Source organism: Hemicordylus capensis, chromosome 5 (assembly GCF_027244095.1).
Source record: "Hemicordylus capensis ecotype Gifberg chromosome 5, rHemCap1.1.pri, whole genome shotgun sequence".
Lineage (NCBI taxonomy): Eukaryota > Metazoa > Chordata > Lepidosauria > Squamata > Cordylidae > Hemicordylus > Hemicordylus capensis.
This window is the reverse complement of record NC_069661.1, coordinates 24,165,386-24,181,704: the sequence shown is the minus strand read 5'-3', so window position 1 is coordinate 24,181,704 and position 16,319 is coordinate 24,165,386. Positions and strand designations below refer to the sequence as shown.

Genomic DNA, 16,319 nt, shown 5'->3' with positions numbered 1-16,319 from the left:
TGCATAGTAAGATCTGATGTATTGATGACTTATATGGCTGGTCACTGACCACAATCAATGATGATGACGAGACCACAACCACCGGGAGCTGCCTTCCACAGCTTGGTATTTAAAAGAATTACACACATCCCTTTTAACCTTCATTAGAGGTCCTGGGAGTGGTGTGGGTGCCTCTGGGAAATGTACCTTTTCTAGCAAGAATTTCTGACATAGGACAAGTCAGTCAGGTCCAACACAAAACAGAGTGTTACTATTCACAATGATCAGACAGCAATCCTACACCAATGTGAAGCAAAATGAAGAGCAACACAACCCGAGACAAACACAGCCCAACACACTAGTAACAATATCTGCTACTTTTTCTATGACTGTCACGGTCCATGCTCTTCGGAGCGACAATTCAACAGAGAAATCTGAGGTATATGCCCAGTGCTGTGAAATTTACTGATGTGCAGCAATTAGCAAAAAGATCAGTTTTCTCTGTAACACTTCTCTAGAATTCCCTTCCCAGTCAGGTAGCTGTCAGGGGCATGGTCTCCAACTATGCCTGACCCCCACTGACAGGTAAGAACCCTGGCAACGCAATCCTGCGACAACCAAAGATGGGTGGCACTCATGTTGAACCTAGGAGTGCTAAGACATTGGCTCAGCTGGATGGCACCATCATGGCCCAACCTGCTATGTTGCTGAGGCAAAGAGTGGGCCTTAGGAAGAGGGCTAGTACAGGAAGGCCTATGAGAGGCGGAACGTCCATTGCGGGAGCTGGGTAGGCTCTCACATGAAAATGATGGTTGGGGTCCATATGTGAGGCATAGCAGAGAGAGGTCAAGAAGGAGAGTGGCATCTGACCACTGGGCTCCCCAGAGGAGGGCCAGCTTGAGGGAAGTGAGCCCGCCAGCCAGCGTAGGAGGATCACAGTGCTGTGTTCACCCTCTCCCCTTCGTAACTGGGGCTTCTTGGTGTAAGAATGGACCAGAAATCCTTTACTTTGCAATCTGGGATCAGGCACTATATGATGTGATTCTTGAAATCTTGGAAGAAATCTTCTGGCAAATTCAGCTATATAATGCCATATTGCCATATGTGGAAATATGAATCTTCCATTAGGCACTCTCTTTAGTATGTTGTTCTCATGATATAATGCAAGATAACAGAGTAAGACACCACTGATTTTTATTAGTTTTATGGAATTCTCTCTATTCTGGGCTGAAACAGATCAAACACATTTTTTGCACCATTCAACACCTCTTGTTCTACAGTTTCTATTGTCTAATGGCAACTTCAGCTTCCGAATTTGGGGGGGTGGGCATAGAGTGAGGTTATTTTGACTGCATGCAAGCCCATTCCTTGTGTTCTCGTTATGTTAATTGTACCTATTAACAAGACTTGACAAATCCTGGGGTGTCATGGTGCTTGGGAATTTAACTGTAGCACATAGACTACAATATTCAGAATAGAATTATTAAATAAAATCTTTGATTGTCCCGGATAGTCCTGTTTGTGTTCTAAGTGTGTTATTTGTAAAAAGGACACAGAGAAGTCCATTTACCCACCCACCCCCATTGATCATCACTAAGTCTAAACATTCTGTTTAGAGTCCATTGCCTAGTACCTAAATTTTTGAGCTGGTTCCTGGATACAAAGAAAATTCATCAAGGCTCTTAAAAAACAGAAATGAAAAATATTTTTCTCATTTCCTCATAAGTCTGAACATATAAAGCTGCCTTATACCATATCAGACCATTGGTCCATCCAGCTAACTTATTTATTATTTCTCTGTGTAAACCGCCCTGAGCCATTTTTGGAAGGGTGGTATAGAAATCGAATAATTTTTTAAAAAGTATTGTTTACACTGACCAGCACCATCTCTCTAGGATTTTGATTGCCCAGGATCAAACCTGTGATCTTCTGTATGCAAATCCTGTGCTCTACCACTTAACCCCTTCCCAAGCTTTCTGATTTACTAACAGGGTATGGAACAGGAAAACAGCCACAGCAGAAATCTGACTTTTTCATATGTCAAAGCTGTACCTGAGCATTCTCTTTTGATCTGTTCCATTCTGCTGGGTTATGTTCCAATAAATAAATAAATAAATAAATAAATAAATAGAATACACTGTATAATGGCCAATAATAACAACAAAAAGGCACAAAACATCAGGAATTGTGTGGACTGCCCTTCGCTCCCCTCTTCTTCTTTGAATCTGTGGCATGGTCCATTTTATTCAAGCAGTTGAAACATTTGTGCTATAATCCATCACATTAAAGCAACCAGCTGTGATGTTTAATTTAAGCTAAACGTTTATGATCTACAGCTACATAATATCTAAGCAAATTACTGATACTGTATCAGCAGTAGCGGAATGTGGAACTGAGTGCTTAGGAAACTTTATCCTGCTTCATCTGAATTGTCCCCAGTCATTGGAGCTTATTATCCATACCAAAACAGATATTACAGAGAAGTGTCCATTTCAGCTCTTCTCTAAATATAGATGTCCAGCTTTTGAATTCTTATTTCTCTTCAAAAGGACCCAAGTAAGCTAGCTTCATTATTGGGTCATAATGCAGAATCCACACATTTTAAAATTCATATTACATAAACTAAACCAACATTCCAATCTCTTTCATGTTGTTGTCTCCAGATAAAACATAATTGATGGAGGCTGCCTATCACTGAGAGAATTATATGAAATTGCATCCCCATGTTAGGGCAATGCAAAAGAAGAAGAAGAAATACCAGCAGAGGCAAAATGTACAAATATATGATAAAGGCTGCTGCCTATCCATTTTTCATTTTGTAGCATCAATACAATAGGCTTATTGCCTCACTTCCCACAACTCACACATGTTCAATGAACGTGTGATGGGAAGGCTAGGCCATAGCTCAGTAGCAGAACATCTGCTTTGCATGTAGAAGGTCCCAGGTTAAATCCCTAGAATCTCCAGCAGGTCTGGGAAAGGGTCCTGCCTGAACCCTTGGAGAAATTGCTGCCAGTCTGTGCAGACAATACTGAGTGGACAGTGGATTGACTAAGTAAGGCAGCCTTCTGTGTTCCTATGACCCACTTATGGATATCAGCACACCCATTAGCCATGAACTCAGTTATAACCTATAAAGCCCTAAACAGCTTGGGCCCTGGATATTTAAGAGAATGTCTTCTTCGCTATGAACCCCACCGGCCATTGAGATCATCTGGAGTGGTTTGTCTGCAGTTGCCACCAGAGGCGTAACTAGGGAAAACAGCGCCCGGGGCAAGCATTGAAATGGCGCCCCCCTCCTGCGCCCCCAACATACTACATTATACTTAGGTTTTTCCTCACAAGCGCCCACCGCCGCCGCCAAGCCAGGCCACTGACTGGCCGCCAGGCGCCAGCAAAGCAATGGGGGGGGCCGCGGGCAGCGCGGAAGGGACTGCTCGTGGGGGAGGGGGTGCCTACGCGCTCCCTTGACTGCTGCAGCGCTGCTGCACTGAGCAGGAAACATTTGTATTAACAAAAAAATTTAAAAAAAATTTAACAAATTTTTTTTGTCATGGTGGCGCCCCCCATGTGACCACAAAAGATGGCGCCCGGGGCACGTGCCCCCCGCCCCCCTATAGTTACGCCTCTGGTTGCCACCGGATCGTCTGGTGGCTACTTGGGGAAGGGCCTTCTCCATTGCTGCCCAAGGCTTTGGAACGCACTTCCTGCTGAAATAAGAGCCTCTCCATCTCTTACAACTTTTAAAAGGGCAGTCAAGACACATTTGTTCACCCCGGCTTTTAATTTGATACTGTTTTAATTGTGTTTTAATAGTTTTAACTTTCTACTTTTAATTGTTGAAATGATTATTGGCTGTGTTTATTGTTTTGTAAACTGCCCAGAGAACCTGCGTTTTGGGTGGTATAGAAATGTATTAAATAAATAAAAAAATAAAATAAACCCTGACATCCACAGATTTAACATTAGTATTAAAGGACTGAATGGGTAAGATTACTGCACACAACCAGGAACCCTGTGGTTATGAAGGTTTCCAATCACATGGAGGACCTGTACAGTATTGTGCATGGTGTCCCTTCACACTCACATCAGGTGCATCAGTGTTGGGGTGGGCCCAGCAGATATGGTTCTGCTTCGTCCTCCAAAGTGTAGCAAAGGGACAAGTGAACAGCCCTAACGTCACAGCTTTTTTTTTTTAATTATGGAACTTGCATACAAAATATGTCAACATTCAGAATTATAGGAAGGTTGTGTGTGCATACACAGACACACACATATAATTGAGAGTACTGTGTGTGTGTAGTATATATTGCAAGGACTCATAGGAGCTTGGAGTGGGCCTTTGCAGGCTTTGCACAACAGATCCACATTGCACTGCCCTACAGGGCCCATGTCAGTGTAGCGCAGACCAGACAATGCAGTGTCAGGGTTGGTGGGCAATTTTTACTCTCACCAAAATGTTGGCCAACATTCCGTGCAGCAAAATGATGGTGTTAGGGACCTGCTGGGCCTGCTATGCACATGGCGGGCAGCCCTGATGGTGCTGTGCAGAAGGGCAGTTGTGCAACAACTGAGAACAGTGTCTATGCAGTTGTGTAGCACTGCCTTCAATGGAATCAATGGATGTAGTGCTGTGGAACTGTGTGGATGCAGCTCCAGTGGGTCCCTGACACTGGTGTTCTGCTGTGCAGAATGCCAGCCAGTGTCCCCAAATGCAGCACTTTAGAGCTGGTCTATCAGGAGGAGAGCTGGTCTTGTGGTAGCAAGCATGACTTATCCCCTTAGCTAAGCAGGATCTACCCTGGTTGCATAGGAATAGGAGATTAGAAGTGTGAGCACTGTAAGATATTCCCCTTAGGGGATGGAGCCGCTCTGGGAAGAGCAGAAGGTTCCAAGTTCCCTCACTGGCATTTCCAAGATAAGGCTGAGAGAGACTCTTGCCTGCAACCTTGGAGAAGCTGCTACCTGTCTGTGTAGACAATACTGAGCTAGATGGACCTATAGACTGACTCAGTATATGGCAGCTTCCTATGTTCCTATGTTGTTCTTTTATGGAAGGAAGTCAAAGAATGTACTAGGACACACCACTGGGGGTGGGACGGAGGGATTTCCCTGATCCTGATGATTCCAGACACCAACATTCGAGCCTGCTAATAGCTACACAGCCCTATCCAGGCTTGTTTTTCCTGATGATGCTGGACTGTGGGAATGTCGGAACTGAGTTTTAGTTCACAGTGCAGATGCACCTCTTACTGACCTTCAAATGGACATATGTGGGAGGTAAGTTGCAGCAGCTGCCTCTGCCCCAATCTATGTGTGTTCATTTCAACACGTGAAGAAAGCCCCTGAAGCCTCTCTACACGTTTTAAAGTGAACATTGGGGGTGGAAATTACTACCATGATCATATTAACATAAGAACAGCCCTGCTGGATCAGGCCCAAGGCCCATCTAGTCTAGCATCCTGTTTCACACTGTGGCCCACAAGCAGGGGCGGATCAAGCTTTTTGCCACCCATAGGCAAAAAGGCTCTTGCCACCCTTTTACCTTAAACAAAAACGGTTTACCTTTTTTGGGAATAAGGTAAAAGCGGGGGGACTTACTCCTCACCCATGCCACCCTTGCTGCAGCTGCTGCTGCCCAAAGAAGGGGCGGCAGAATTTGAGGAGGGGCAAATTTTTCTGCTCAAATTTTGCCGCCGTAGGCAAATGTCTACTCTGCCTCTCTGTTAATTCACCACTGTCCACCAAATGCCTCTGGCGAGCCCACAGGTAAGAGATGAAGGCATCCCCTCTCTCCTGCTTTTGCTCTCCTGCAACCGGTATTTAGAGGCATGATGCCTCTGAGGCTAGAGGTGGCCTATAGCCACCCAACTAGTAGCCATTGCTAAACCTTTCCTCAATGGATTTGTCTAAGCCCTTTTTTCAAGCCATCTAAGCTAGTAGCCATCACCACATCCCATGGCAGAGAATTTTGTGCTTGGTTCAATCTTGTGCTTGACCCTCATATGTTCATTTGAACATATGTAAGGGGCTTTTGTTAGCAGTGAAAGAATAGGTATGTATGGGACCTCTAACTCGGTAATTGAATGCATTTTCAAATTCCAAAATTTAGAATAAAGAAACACATATGCAGAAAAGTTTGTTTTCTAGTGACAGATTTGCGATTTGCTTCTTCCTTTTATCTATCTTTCAAATTCTAATCTCTCAGTTTCTAAATTCAGTATTCTTCTTTACTGATATTATTGATCTTTTTAAAAAAGGCTACCTGAATAAACAAAATCTCACCAACAAGCCTACCAGAAGACTGGAGTTGCAGGCAATAAAATTAAAATTGTGTATACAACAACATTAGAATGTATCTTAAAACAAAACAACAAAAGCTAGCAAACCAGTACGATTAATAAAATCAGAGCAACAACCATCTCATCTCATTTCATCACCAATCGTGTTTAGAAAAATGTTCAGCAGTCTCTTAAAGGCCGAAAATGGGCCAAACTACACCAGGAAGGGAGTTCCTCATGGAGGGAGCCACCACGGAGAAAGCTCTACTGCTTAGCATAATAGGTTTTACCTTAGGTGACAGAGGAACATGGAATACTCCTCTAAGGACCTTCACACCTGAGTGAGGCTATTGGGAGCCTGGAAATGGACAATGCCAATGAGATACAAGAAGGAATCAAAGCATAATTCATACTTTGTACTATAGCCACTTTGGAATGCCTGCTACTATAGAAACTCGATCTGGCGCTAGTTCAGGTAGATTTCAGAGGCAGATTATGTTATGATCGAATCCATCTTTTTCTTTTGTTTGAGAACCAGAAATGCATCAGAAGGAGAGATCAAAATGAATGTGAAAGTTAGAACAACTTTTTCATAAAAGACCATTAGTGACAACAGCCCCCTGTGGCTTGCTGAATTTATTTAGTGTTGCTTGCCCCAAAAGAATGTAAGGACTTGGGGGAAAAAATATAACTGAGTTTGTGGAAGAAAACAAAATGGACATAAATATAATTTCTTCCATGCTGAGAAAACAATTTATTTTTTTCCATGCTGAGAGTTTAGATAACACTGCACATAAAACATCGCTTTCATTTTTGCTGATGGGCAAAGAGTTATTTTGTTGTTGGCTCCACATCTATTAATTTCTCACATGCTCCACACTCTAACTTCTGTTCAATAAACCTGACCAGCCATGTCTTTCTGCATCATACCTGGTAGTTTTTTTGCTTAAAGCCCCTATAGCACAAGAGGGGGAACAACACTCACATCCTAAATCATATAGCATTTCCATATGTTATTTTCCTCCATGTAATCTTTCTGATAAAATAATATAGGAGTTCTCAAACACAGTGAGCCTTTTGAAATCTACAAACTATTTCCTGAGATTTGATTTACAGCCCCCTTCTTATGTTTTGCTGCTAAAGTGACAGCTTTTTAATGAATTCTTAGGGCCACAGAGAGGAACCAACACTGGCTGCCTTTGCACATAATGCCCAACCGGAGGCAAACGAGCCAGAGGTTTGATTTGGTGGTTGTCGAAATGTGTGAAACCGCAGTCTTGCCACAAAAGATCTGTTGCCCTGCCCCACGCAGTCCCCGTACTTCTCCTGATGTTGCCTGGCAACAGGGATACCTCATTGCCGCATCCAAATCTTCAATGCATGTCAAGGGAGAGACCCACGTGGCGGGGGAGAGTGCTTTCCACGGCATCTTATGCTCCCTCCTTTCCCAATGCACACATAAAAAAGGGAAAGGATGACAAGATGGGCACAGTGGGAGAAGTCTCCACAAAGCAAAGGTTGCAGAAGCATTTGCACAAGCACATAGAGCCCCCAGCCCAGTTGTTTCCTAAGAAAAGTCACACATGCCAGGGGGTGATACCAGAAATTTAAGTGAAAGAACAGCCCCTTGAATTCTTGAGTGGCCTTAGCTTTGAAAAAGGCCTCCTTTATCACTTTATTCAGGTAGCCTTTTTCTTGTAGCTGGCTCCCCAAGATATTCACCTGTTTGGGGAAAGAAAAAGATGTGCTACCATTTCTATGTAGACATAACATTTGAGAGTATGGTAAAGTGGTCTTTTAAAGTCCTAGGGTGAAAACTGTCAGATTAGAGAAAGAAGTTTACATCTGACATCTTGTTGTACACATCTGTTCTCAGGCTGCCATTAAGTTTACTAATTTCCACATGCAAAAAATGTAACTTGTCATACCCATATGTAAGCTGGAATTCTATAGAGGGGTGGATGTTGTTTAAAAAGGACTTGATATGGAATAAATCCCTTTCAGAACCTGTCCAAATTATGAAAATGTCATCTAGTTATCTGTTATATAGCGCAATAGACCTGACAAATGCATTATCTTTTAAAATATAAGATTGTTCAAAAATACTCATAAAAAGATACCCATAAAAATAACCATAAAAAGTTCAGGGGCAAAATGACACCCCATAGCAACCCCAGACACTTGTCAGTAAAACTGATCTAAAAATTGGAAAAAATATGTGTAAGTGCAACATTTGCTAAGTTATTGAGAAATAAAGGAAGAGGATTAAGTTAGGATCTTTTATTTATTTAGCACAACTTCTATGGTTTCTAATGCTTTGTCCTGTGGTATATTGGTATAAAGTGATACTATATTGATGATAACCAAAATACAGTGAGATGGAGGTAACTTGTACCCCTCAAGATGATTAAGAAAATTAGTTGTGTCTTTAAGATAAGTTGTATATTGCTAACAAATGGTTTCAAAAATGATTCCAAGTACATTGAAGTAGGTTGAAGAATAGAGCCACACCCTGATACAATGGGTCTACCAGGTACTGGTGTAATATTTTTGTGTATTTTGGGAAGAATATTAAAAACTGGTATCTTTTGTACTGATTCCAGCAAAAAGTCATAAGTAGTTCTTCGAATATATCCCATATGCAGTCTTTCATTTAATATATCCAAGATCTTTGTATATACTTGGTTAGTAGGATCCCCGGGCATTGTAAAGATAGCCACAGGGCTCTGTGGCCACCAGGAGTCAACACCGACTCGATGGCACACTTTACTTTACATTACAGTGTGCCATTGAGTCGATGTCGACTCCTGGTGACTACAGAGCCCTGTGGCTGTCTTTGGTAGCATACGGGAGGTGTTTACCATTGCTTCCTCCTGCGCAGTCTGAGATGATGCTTTCAACATCTTCCTATATCGCTGCTGCCTGATACAGGTGTTTCCCATAGTCTGGGAAACATACCAGCAGGGATTCAAACTGGTAACCTCTGGCTTGCTAGTCAAGTCATTTCCCCATTAGGTAGCTGTATTTGTAACGTAGCAGATCCTCAAGCTTTCTTTCTGCATCCTTCGCTAACCTGACCAAATCTGCTTTGCTGCCATCCTCATTAGCCACCAGATCTTGTGGGCTCTGTGCCACGTTAGGGGGACAGAACCGAAAGGATGTTTTGAAAAAGAATGATTCGTTGATTTTTTAAAGGATAATATATCCTTTGTTCACATCAAAGAACCAAACCTAAATGGACTTTTAATTCCTCTTCTAATAATCTTTACATTAAAGTCTTCCAAGAAATGGTAACTACAGAAATCCAAGAATTGGGGGATAAGAATGGTGCTACTTGGCATAATTTGACCAGGATGGAATGTTAGGCTTTATATGGTCTTAAAACCAATAGGGTATTGTAATAAAACCTGTGGATAAAAGAGGAGCTATAGTAATTCTAAATAGGTATATCTACATAAAGGAAGTCAGGTGCCAATTTAATGATCCATACTTGTAATGTGACTTTCTCTTCCCCATCATGCATTGCAGCTAGATACCCTGAGAGATGCAGGGGTGAGGCATTTGAGGTATTTTGTATCATCTCCCACTCTCCCCCTGCCATCATCTTTCTACAGAAAAGTGGAGCCCCGGCCACTGGAAGAATCCCACATGGTGGAGGGTGGAAGGGCGCGCAGAAAGTAGTCCTTGCACTGAGCAAACACTGCTGCAGCAGAAGCAGTTGCTCTCTGGCTGGGTCGAGTTCACAATGACTAATGGAGAACCACTTCTAAAGAAGGTTCGCCTCAATGAAACAGACTTCAAGGTTCTACCTAGGGAGGAATTGCTCTTAAGGTGGAAGCAGTATAAAGCATATCTGCGAGCTCTAGAGGGCAAATACACAGACCTTAACACTAATGATGTAACTGGATTGAGAGAGTCTGAAGAAAAACTGAAGCAGCAACAACAAGAATCTGCTCAAAGAGAAAATATCCTGGTGATGTGGTTGGCAACTAAGGAACAAGAGATGCAAGAGTGTACTAATCAGATCCAGTACCTCAAGCAAGTTCAGCAGCTGAGAGTTGCTCAACTGAGATAAACAATGGGGGACCCCGGCATTAACTTGTTTTTCCTAAAAATGAAAGGTGAATTGGAACAGACAAAAAACAAGCTGGAACAAGCCCTAAATGAACTGAGTACCTGGAAATTTACACCTGATATCCAAACAGGCAAAAAGTTAACGGTGAAGTGTCAAATGCTTATCCAGGAGAATCAAGAGCTTGGAAGGCAGCGGTCCCAAGGAGTTATTGCACAGCTTGAGGCAGAGTTGGCTTGCAGAAGAAATATAGTGAGGCGCTTAAGAGAAGTCAGGATGACTTCATCATCCAGTTTGATGAGGAAGTAGAAGGTATGCAGAGTCCCATTCTAGTCCTACAGCAGCAACTGAAGGAGACTTGCCAGTAGTTGGTTCAGTACCAGCACAGCAGTTGCAGACCTCAGCTTCAGCCACACTTCACCTTCTGATCAGGGAGAGGTCGTGGGCAAAGACTGCAGTCATCTGGCTAACAGACCAAGCAATGGCAGCTCTTCCCACCAGAGGACATCTGGGCCAGGCTTATATAGAGAGAGGAGTGGAGCATAGGATAATTTCCCACCCTCACCAAGCAATGATAATAAGCTTTCCAACCACTCTGAACACAGAACTGGCAGAGGATCTGGTAGCTATATAAATCAACTCAGTACTGGGAACGAAAGTGTAGACTCTCCCACTGGTAGTGAAAATGATCTAACTCACCATTCAAACGACACAGACTCCAATCATGATCCCCAAGAGGAGAAAACAGTGAGTATGAAAGGTAACAGAACTGTGGGGTCTCATGTTCAGAATGGTTTGGACTCAAATGGTTTGTAATCTGTTGTAACCTTTTTCCCCTGCAGCCGCCCCAAGCAGTAGTGTACTGGAGGGGCAGGGTAAAATCATCACAAACAAACAAACAAACAAACAAACAAACAAAGATATGCTTTCTTCTTGCTAATTGGTTTTCTGACACTGGTTTACAATTGGCTTGAGATTACTTGCTTCTTAGTTGGCTGGTTGTCATTCAAATCAAGTATTGTCATGGATAGCTGTGTCCCTATTGGCTGGGGGGGGGACGACGACAAAAAAGGAGATAGTTTCAAAATGTTCTCAAAGGGCCTGGGAGGCAGAGAGAGCCCTCAGTATGCCCTTGAGGAGGATACATCAGGGGAAGAGGGAGGAAGGAATCAAGGGAGGCTTGATTTTGTGGTTCGTTTGTTTTCTGCCCTGAATATAATATGCTGTGCAATTGCTGCTATATTACTTACCTGGTTTTGCAGGATCTCGGATTGACAAAGGCAGAATTTGGGTGTCTGCCTTCCTTCCTTGAGTTGTGGTTTGGTTTATGTTGTGGCATTGGACAGTGGCAGCTATGTGTTTGTGTGTGTGTAATGTTTTCTTAGTTACTGCTGTGAGATGAGCTCCAAGTCTGACTTTTAGACTAACTTGTGCTTCACTCACTGCTCTGATCTGCTCTGCAATCTGCATTACAAGGTGTACTCACTCAGTCAAAATGTGGCTGAAGACATTTTGTAGTTGAGCTTATTGCTGTGCTTGCTGCTGCTAAGGGTGCTGCTGTGGCAGCTGAAGCAATGTCAGAAAGTAAGGATGGAGTCTCATACTTGTGTGAGAGAGAGCAATGTGTGCCTATGATGTTACTGCAGCACAGGCACTGCAGATAGCATTACGATCAAATGTTGGCATGGGCAACTGTTCCCCATTGGCTGGGGGGAGGGAGGAGGGAAGGGGCACTTTTTGAGGGAATTAAAAAAAATTATTCAAAGGGACTGGGAAGCAAAGAGAGAGCCCGTATGCAAGAAGAAGATATATCAAGAGGAGAGTAGGAAGGAAGAAGGAATGCTCGATTTTGTGGTTTTATTTTTTCAGCACTGAGTATATTATTGCTACTATAACTGTTTTGCTTGTTCTCAGACTGACAAAGGGGGAACAAAAAAGGACAGAATTCCAAAAGGTATGCAAAGGGACTGGTAGGCAAAGAGAACCCTTACATCAGGAGAGGGGGAAGGAATCAAGCAAGGTTTGATTCTGTGGTTCATTTTGTTTTCTCAGCACTGAGTATATGCTGTGCTATTGCTTGCTACTATAACTCTCTGGTTTTGCTTGATCTCAGATTGACAAAGGCAGAAGTTGGGTGCCTGCCTGCCTGCCTTGAGCTGTGGTGTGGTCTGTTTGTGAGAGGGCATTGTGGCGAAAAATGTGGCAGCTCTCTGCGTGTTTTCTTAGTGATTGTGGTGGTGAGCTCCAGATCTGGACTTGACTAACTTGTGCTTCACTCACTGCTTTACAATTTGCACTGCAAGGTGTATTCACTCAGTCCAAATGTAGCTGAAGGTGTTGTTCTGGTTGAGTTTATGGCTATGCTTGCTGGCTGCTAAAATGCTGCTGTGCTGTGGCAGCTGTTGCAAGTAAGGACAGAGTCATAAATGTGCCAATGATGTTACTGCAGCGTAGGCACTTTGGCTGGCAATGGATTCTGGGTCAGTGATTCTTTTTGGGCCATCTTTGGACTGTGTGTTTGGCAAAATGTGTTGGGAGGGACTGTGTGTTGCTTCACAGTGTCATTTTTGAAAGCAAAGTTGCAAAATGTGTGCACAGTGCACTCTGCTTGTTTTGCCCATAGGAAGAATGGAGAACTTGAATCACCCCATTTTTCCCCATGGGTAGGTCCTAGAGACACCAAAGTAGGTTGGTAGTAGGGCAGGATGGGTTCTACCTACCACCCAAACCACTAAAGAAATGGGCAAGCAGACAGTTTGTTAAAAAACCTACCCCCCCCCCCCGTGTTCCTCCCACTCGGAACACTTGACACATTCCCACAGAGAATGGGGTCATTGTGTTTTAAGCTTGGAACATCCCCTTCATTTGAAGGGCAGTCTGTTCCAAGCTCATAACAGCACGTTTCGAGTTGGAACATTCTGAGCCCAGAACGTTCTGAACATCCCTATCTCACAGTGCTCACATGTAGTCCCCCATTCAAATGCAACCAGGGTGGACCCTGCTTAGCAGACAGAACAACTCGAGCTTGCTATCATAATACTAGCTCTTCTCCCTGTAAAGATATGTCTACTTTAAAGAGTAGAGATGTGAAGGCCTGGGGGTGGGTGGGAGGATGATTACCACAGATGAGATGGTAAGAAAGTTTCCTTTTTTTCTTACACTAGCCTACATGTAGGTAAGTAGCAGCATGATTCAACGTTCTCCACATGGAAACAACAAACACCATCCTCTTTTAAGTGATCTCTCCAATATACTAGTTTTCTAGATACATGGGCGGGGAAAAATTAATAGGGAAGAATTTATCCATGGGATCCCAAACCTGCTGTCCAAAGTGGAACAGTTTTGCCACTTCAGTTGTATGGACTAGGGCTCAGGGGGACTTATTTCTGAGCAAATATTGCACTATATTTCAATGAAACTTTACTGCTAAGCAAATACGCTGAGGTGTAGATCAAGGTACTGTATAACTAGGAACCAAATTACTAGTGTCAATACAACCACAAAGTCTAACTTTCTTGGAACACTATCTCTTGCAAATATAGTTAGTAGATCACAACTTCGACAGCTTCCCTGTATAAACAAAATTTTTCTGCATCTAATGAACTAGCATGTCAGGGAGAAGGGTTTTAGCTTAGTCTTCTCTTCAAAATGTGAGTTTTCCCACATTTTCTCACATATGCAGCAAGTTTTTATAAGGCAAGGGGGAGATATAAACATGCAATCCCCACTTGCTTACACAGCAGAGGAACAGCTGCAGCATGTGATTTTCTGTTCGTGGTCTAGTATAACATCTCCTGATCTCCATTGGGGAAAGGCACACTAGCACAACAAGGAAACCAACACTGAAATCTAAATAACATTCTCTAATGGCAATCATAGCATGGTGCTATATAGCTCTGGATCTTTTTATAAGCTCCTCTGGTGGTGACTGCTTAAAAGATTAATGTATAGTGATCACAATCACATGGAGAAGGGGTTACTTCCAGATTCTGTTTCTGTGGCTATGCGAATTTTATCATTCTTATACAACCTCACATTTCTGAATATATACAGTGGGTCTGTAAAGTTTGGACCTGATCACATGGCCTAATTCTACAGATAACTGACATTCCCAGTAGGGTTTTTTTACCCAGTTGCCCATATGATGAGCTCACAGGCAAGCATCAAGGTGAAAGGTTTATTTGAATTCACCCTACACAAGAGAGTAGGTACACCAACATTCCTACTGGAAAGAGTCAAAGAAGAGATTTCACCTATGAGCCTCCCTAAGGCTTCTCTTTGAGAAGCACTGTGAGAGAGTGTGTTATATGTTCTTTAAGATGAACTAGATTTCTACGATGTCAATGGAGAGAAGAATGTGCATAGAAGAGGCTGGGTGTATGGGGTGTCATTCTTTTCATAGATGTGTAGCATCTATTTGGGGAGTTCTGGCAAACAATTCAACGGCATTCCAGGCAGCAGATGGAAATGTTTTGCTTTTGAAAGATGTAGCCTGTACTGGGATTTAACAACTTTCCTTGCATATATAAACAAAATCCTAAAGAAAAATAAGAGAATGTTTAGATGATGGAGGAGATGCAATATAATATCTGACATCAGGAGGAAATCAGAAACTAAGGTTGAAGGGGAGTAGACATAAACAACACAGACTAAGTCCTAAAAACTGAGAGATCATTTGGGAGAAAATTCTTCATAATAAACTGTCTCCCAACTGGCTAATGAACTGGGGTACGTCTGAGGCCTCAAGCTAAGCAACAATCTCAAGTAAGAAATATGTTCTCTGGAAGTTAGCAATTTTTTAAAAAAGCAATGATGATGGCCAAGGAGCTAGCGATATAAAATTACTGATAAGAAATTACTTGCATTACAAATTACATTTTGTTGAATGATTTTTTTTTAAAGTGTATGGCATTTTTCCTGTTCTGACGCAGAGCAAAGACTTGCCCTGGAGATATTCTTTTATCTGTTCCCCACTTGATTGGCCAACAGAGACAGATATTTTATTTTGATTGTGTTTGTGGCAAAGTGGTTCAGTGGATTCACACAAACAGAAATAAATGCTTAAGGGCAATTTCCAAAGAAAATAACTTGCTCGAATTGCAAATATATTGCATTACTTCAAAACGGGTCCATTATTCTCATAGCCAGAGATAACTGTAAGTTGTCTGGCACTTCACACTGAATATTAGGGCTAAAAGTTGCAAACTCATTGGTAACTATATTCATAGTGAATTCAAGTCTTACAGTTCAGACTATACATAAGTTGAACTTTTGATACTTTCCACTCTTGACCAACTGACCATGGTCTCCAGTCCAAATGACCATACAGTGATCTCCATGTGTGCAACTGTTTTTTGGTGTGTGTGTGTGTGTGTGTGTGTGTTTTAACATTCAACCCTGGAAGAAGCACTGTCCATAAGACAACACCCTGCAGAAGTTAGTTGTCAGAAGAGGAGTCCTCCAACACAGCAAGTCTACAAAGAACCACAGGATGTGGTACCTAACACACAAATAAATGGTTTAGTTTCCTAATTTTGGGGCCACATAACAGATACTGACAATGCCATTATGCTGTACAACTGACCATGTGGCTATTGCTGTTGAAGCAACACAACTCATTTGCTGCATGGGCATGACCACTTGCATCAGTCCTTATACCACAACAAGTAACTTAGAATTAATGTACAAATTTATCATTGGTTGTATTACTTACAAGCACATTGGGAAGTTGTAACGAAGCCAACATAGTAACCTGCTTATTAAAATATAATACTAAAAAGAGAGAGGAAAGCTGGATGTGTGAAGACAGGTGTCCCTAGGGAGTCAATGATACTCTGCAACTGTGAGTGGAAGACATTCTCTGGGATGTATACAAAATTGCACAATGTGTTGTAATGTGTGAATTTTGCAGTAATTAATTCATGCACTTTTGCACTTCAGGAAATAAAATTTAACTCCTCAGATGACAAGCCTTCTGCTTATGTAAG

General features: G+C 42.4%; 1 protein-coding gene and 1 pseudogene across 4 annotated transcripts in view; one reads left to right on the top strand and one right to left on the bottom strand.

Annotated features, from left to right (window-relative positions):
• Nucleotides 1–16,319, bottom strand: part of CCSER1 (coiled-coil serine rich protein 1) — a 1,155,632-nt gene that overhangs the window by 478,820 nt on the left and 660,493 nt on the right. The gene's annotated exons all lie outside the window — the stretch shown is intronic.
• LOC128328266 (pre-mRNA-splicing regulator WTAP-like) lies at nucleotides 10,006–11,148 on the top strand (annotated as a pseudogene).